The sequence below is a fragment of the Triticum dicoccoides genome, chromosome 5B (assembly GCF_002162155.2).
Source record: "Triticum dicoccoides isolate Atlit2015 ecotype Zavitan chromosome 5B, WEW_v2.0, whole genome shotgun sequence".
NCBI classification, from domain to species: domain Eukaryota; kingdom Viridiplantae; phylum Streptophyta; class Magnoliopsida; order Poales; family Poaceae; genus Triticum; species Triticum dicoccoides.
The window spans coordinates 627,685,069-627,691,088 of NC_041389.1; the positions used below are offsets into that span (position 1 = coordinate 627,685,069).

Here is a 6,020-nt window from a genome sequence, read left to right on the forward strand (position 1 = left end):
ATTTACTCAAAAAATTGTATGCATCAGATAATAGATGTGGGAAGCTTCCCAAACATAAACTCCCACTCCCAAAATGTTCATGTGTTAGTGGCTAATGTTTGGCAGCATGGATTACTAGCTAACCCGAGGAACCATCTCACTAATGCAACTTCCATTTAATTTGGTCATCCAAGGTTCCCATAAAGGTGAAGATCTTTGCTTGGGTGCTTTTCTCAGATCGCATAAAATCCAACGAAAACTTGTGTCACAAGAATAATATGAACTCGACGGCTTGCCCCTGGTGCTACATAATTGTTGAGGACACCGCACACATTGTCCTACTTTGCCCCTCGGCGGCTCAACTGCGGCTGGACCTTGCCATCCCGGATCCACCGTCAATGGACCTCATTTGGGATGCTATCCCGGATCTTGCCATCCCGGATCCACCATCAATTCAAATACATGGAACTCGGTGCTATTCAATATCCTATGTAGGAGTAAGAATCTAGAAACGCGATAGTTTTCTATGGTGAATCTCACAGCTCACGACCTACGTACCAACTACCATTAGGAACATTGTACATGATTTATCTCTTTGGACTTTCGATTCTCTGATCAGTCTGAAAAGGTTGCAACCATATCATGGTGGTAATATCTTTCCTCGTGTCACGCCACTACTAGGGTGTCTTTGGTTGCCTGGCTATCGTTCATTGGACAAGGGATAGCCACTTAGCTCTCCAAATCTCTCTTCCGTGAGTGGCGACGGCTGCAGATGAAAGCATCGACGGAGCAACGACGTGGCAGAGGAGGCATGAAGGGTCGGTCCACTGATCTGGTCGTGCCCCCCTCCTCCTTGGAAAAGCGGCGCGCGCCGGGCGGAGGAGGTAGTGCCGGCAGAGCTGGCGGCAAACCGGCGCGTGGGCGCGACTAGAGCGGAGCACGACTAGCGGAGCGGAGCGCGCGGGCTTGACTGGACTGGCCGAGTGTTGCCGTGCGTGGTGTGCAAGTGAGATGTGCGTGTGTGGCTTTCTGCTCCAATCTCAGATTTTCTTGTTGGTTTTCTGATGCAGGAGCTTCAAGAAAACAAGGGACTACGCGAGCTAGATGCATAACGCTGTCTTTGATTTTCTTCAATTGCTATCCTCAACGCTTCATCCTTCAAACCAAACATAATAACCTCCGTTCCACAATGTAGTGCGTATAGATTTTTTGAAAAGTCAAACTTTATAAACTTTAACCAAGTTTGTAGAGAAAAACATATATATCTAGAATACCAAATACATATCTTTAGATACACCATAAGACGTACTTTTATATTGTATATATTTGGTATTGTAGATATTAGTTTTTTTCATAAACTTGGTCAAAGTTTATAAAGTTTGAATTTCTAGAAAATTTATATGCACTATATTATGTAACGGAGAAAGTATGGGTTAACCTCATCTATCCAACCAAAGAAAAAAAAAGGATACCATGAACCAGCTGGTTGGAATACCAAACCTCCAACGTTGTCCGTTGAACCAAACACACGAATTTTAAGTAAAGCTCTCCCACGCCCCCGGTGTGATTGTTCAAAATAAAAACAAACCCGAAGGGATCCTAGTCATATATACATACCTGAGGTCGAGGGCATTATTAAACAAAACTCGAATTTGGAATACAACACAACGTTCTTATAAAGTTTTCTTAAAAAACGTAAATTTGGAGTTTCTCACAAGTAATTCACAAATGTAGCCTAATCTCTTCTCTATCTCTACTACCTAAAACAAACGGAAGGTTCCGTCTCCCCTCTTACGTTGTCCTTTCGTCTGTCCTCTCCCCGATTCTCCCACGCACAATCACCGCGTCTGAAATTACGGGGACGCAATTTCTCATCCAATCTGATTTTAAGCCCTCCCTCCCATCTCCGCCCGTGGGCGCTGCCTCCTCGCCTCAGCACAGCCGCCACACATACCCATCCGAGCACGCCTCCCATACTCCTCTCTTGAAGCCGCCACCGCCGTCCCTACCTCCTCCTCCGCCAGGTGCACATCAGGGTGAGGCCCTGCTCCCTCTCTTCGCAATGATGGGAGACATCAGTGGTGGCCGTGGATCTGGCGGCGACGTGGACAGATTCCTCCTCTCTCTCCCCATGTTGCTCCAGCAGGTGCAGCGCGCCTCGAGGTGCTCGCGGGTATGGCTGCAGCAAACGCCGGTTGGTCGTCTTCGAGGCTGTCCATGCATGAACCACCTAGGCGAGCGAGCAGAGACGAGCAAGCGTATTCCTGCAGTTGAGCCTCCCCGCCTCCAAGCTGTGTCCTAGATGAGGTCGTCGCTCCTTCGATCTGTACCCTAGCTCGCCTCCGTCTGTAGGAGACCTACCTCGACAAGGTTGTGGGTCGCCTGCTCCAAGTACAAGGACGCAGGTGAGGTAGGCGACCACGATGCTGCACATGGTGGCGTCGATGCTGGAGTCCCTGAATGACTATATAGCTCTTTATTATCTATGTTGAATGACTGAATGGTGACGCTATACTGAATCTGTTAACTCCTCAGCCCTTCACCACATTGTTTGTTTTGATATTCTATAGTACCGGGATTAAGTTACCTAGATTCAGAAGTTACTTTAATAGTTTGGGTGGCTGGGTACTTCCTGTATGGAGCATAGTTTTCTTAAATCCCAGCTTTCTTGCTGCACGTAGCTGTCTCAGTTCATATATACCTAGCTACATTTTACTCGTACATCATATAGGATGCAGTCCAGGTTAGGAAAAGGAGGCCTTATAGTCCAAGACAATATTTTCTCAACTCTAGGCCAACTTTGCTACTAATGAGAATCATCGACAAGTTGCATTTTTCCTTGTGGGTATTAGGAACTGTTCAATACTTCTGTTTAACATGCTCAAGTAACTTTGTAGCATAACAAGAGTCATCTTATCTTATGGAGTACTTCAAACTTTGCTTGTATTCTTGAGAATTATATTAAGGACCTGACACTTGGAATCTAATCTATCCTGAATCTCGCATAGGAACGATTTTCCAGACTGAAGATAGTAAAGTGTGTAGGTCCATTCTTACAAGTTGACGATCCTTCTCTTGGACACCAACCCTGTAATTCTGTATTTGGGAAATACATTGTTTGCGTGATTGACAGGTAAGGTATGCAATAGCACAGCTCTTTGAATTACAATGGCAATATATTTTATAAGACAAGTTATAGTTTCTCAAGCTGCATCCTTCCCTTAGAAAATTAAATTTCCAACATGGAATAGCTGCAGTTGGTGCCGGCAAACATTTTAGGTTACAAATTCTTTTGCTTTCAATATTTATGTGGTATTAACAGGTGTACAACAACTAGATAGGGGGAGAGGAATAGAGAGGGGGGAGGGGGGCGGTGGTTATTTAACATGCATGAGGATCATAAGTATATGTTTGACACAATTGATGTTGAACCACTAGATTTGTATGTCCGGCATGATTGATATTTGAACCACTAGAATTTGTATGTCCGACATGATTTGAAGCACTAGAATTTGTATGTCCTGACATGATTGATGTTTGAATCGCTAGAATTTGTATCCCGTTGCAACGCATGGGCACTTAGCTAGTGTACTATAACAACTGACGATACAGGTTGTGTTGGCGGCGCATGCAAGTAGGGTGATGTATGAACTCTGAAAAAAAAAAACTAGGGTGATCTATGGCTTAATGTGATGAGGTGAGAGGTTGAGGCAAGGCAACATAAACAATCGGCAGCTCCTGCTCATCCATCACCACCTTACCGGCCATCCTTGGTTTCTCGAAGTGCTCAGCGTCAGCGATATCGCTGTCTGGTGCAATCAGATGGTCGTCCTCCCTCACCCTTCTGCTCTGCACAAGGAACACGTCATTGCACTGCATGTCCGGTGGCGCCGCGGCTTCCCCCCATGCTCGCATCGTCACGACGATGTAGCGCTTGGACCGCGGCAGCACGGTGCCTTCTTCTGGTTGCGCGTAGTACTTGTCCTGGTTCATCTTCACGTTGAACACGATAGTGTCACCCGTCATGTTGGTCAGCTGCAGCACGCACCGGACCTCCTTGTTCAGCTCCAATGGGAACCGTAGCTCGAGAGGGTCGATTACGGCACACATTTTGGACTCAGGCTCGGAGTCCTGCGTGCATGGAAGAAAGAGATTAATTAGTTCGCGCTTCATTTCACAATCTTTTGCAGGATATCTGTATTTCGGCTTTCTGAAACTAATTGTATGATCCAAATCAGAAATCTCTTTTTAATTGTATATGATCCGAATGATCAGGTTCATTTGAAGTGCGGGCAAGGAAGCATGAAACAAAACCCAACAAGAGCCAAATTATTACATACCTGGCTTGTGGATGACCTTTTCATGGTATCTATCTTTCTGAGCTCATCGACAATCTCAGTTATGGTAGGCCTTAACACTCGGTCTGCCTCCACACATCTTAATGCTATTTCGATGCATTTGTTCACTTCCTGTGATGTATGCCACGGCATTGGCTGGAGCCTTTTCCCCCAATTTCCACGTACCTATAGAAATGAAACTTCATTTCGTTTAGTATAAGGTACAACAAAAGTACTTCAGATTTGAAAATATCAATTTATTTCCAGAATACAAAAACCGGTATTCTTCTTACGAGCTCAATAAACTCTTGTGCAGTACTCATATCTGCAAACTTCGAGTAGCCTAGAGGTCCTGCCATAATCTGAATGATTATAACACCTAAGCTGAATACATCAAACTTCGGAGAGATTTTTCACTTCTCGATGTATTCCGGTGGCATGTACCCACTGCATGGTATGAAATTGATTATTATCACTATTACTATGAAAAGGCGATAGAATAACCTATTTTCTCAGAATTTACATCAACTTACGGTGTCCCTATAAACTTTTTTGTTGTAAAGGTTTCTGTCGAAGCGAAGAGTCTTGACAACCCAAAATCTCCAATTTTTGGTGTCATATGTTTATCCAACAGTACGTTTTCAGGTTTCAAATCCAGATGGTAAATAGAATCTTTGGATCCAGTATGAAGGTAATCTACACCTTACAAATTCCTTTAATAATTTCATAACGTGTATTCCAGTCAAGTCCACATGATTCATCTGTAGAAGACACATAAAGTATTGTATTATTAAGAAGAAAATATTTATGTGGATAAATTTTCTTTCATGCAAAATATATATTAGTATAGTGTAGGTGTATATATAGACATACCGGTGTATATATAGACATACCGGAAAGATGTTTGTCAAGGCTCCCAGCCTCAAAATATTCAAAGCAGAGAGCTCTTTCTGCCATCTCAGCAAAACTAAATCCTCCATTGTGCTCAAAATGTTTATATCGGATCTCGTAGCAGTAGCCTACTAGTCGTACGATATTTTGATGGTTTACTCTCATAAGGTTGTTGAACTCCTTCTTAAATTGCTCGTCATCAAGTCCTGGCATGTGGTAAAGCTTCTTCACAGCAATCGTTTCCCCATTATACAATCCCTGTTAAACACATACATTAAAATTCAAATAGCCGCTAGGGGCTATAATTTATTGGCAAAGAAAGCCAGACAGAGTTACAAAGAATGAGTTCAACGAAAAAAAAAACGTGAGGGGATTTCAGAAGCAATACCTTGTAAACTTCTCCATAGCTACCACGACCAACTTTGTGCTCCTCGGAGAAGTGATCAGTGATTTCTTCCAGCCGTCGAAATGTAATATCCGCGGGCGTCGAACCTGTTTGCTCTGACTTGCTGGCCATGATGTTCTATATCTCCTACTAGGACAAGGACTAGCTAACTTCGAGGTCCTGTCTATCTACACATTGTAAGAACACAGAAATCCCTTCACATGATCAACAAACGGAAGCTACAAGGAATTCAGACGAATGTACTGAAGAATAACCAGCAGATGAAGGACACAAACTTGAGCATGCATAGAAGTAATCACGCACTAACCTGGAGAAAGAGAGAGGACTGGCCTGCAGAGGTTGGGGGTGTCGTGGAGGGCCGGAGGGGGTGCGTTGTGCGTTACGAAGGAGGGAAGGAGGAGAGGCTA

At 44.0% G+C, this 6,020-nt stretch overlaps 1 pseudogene; it reads right to left on the reverse strand.

Moving 5' to 3' along the window:
* Nucleotides 1-2,743: 2,743 nt before the first annotated feature.
* On the reverse strand, nt 2,744-5,724 carry LOC119310309 (annotated as a pseudogene).
* Nucleotides 5,725-6,020: the final 296 nt, after the last annotated feature.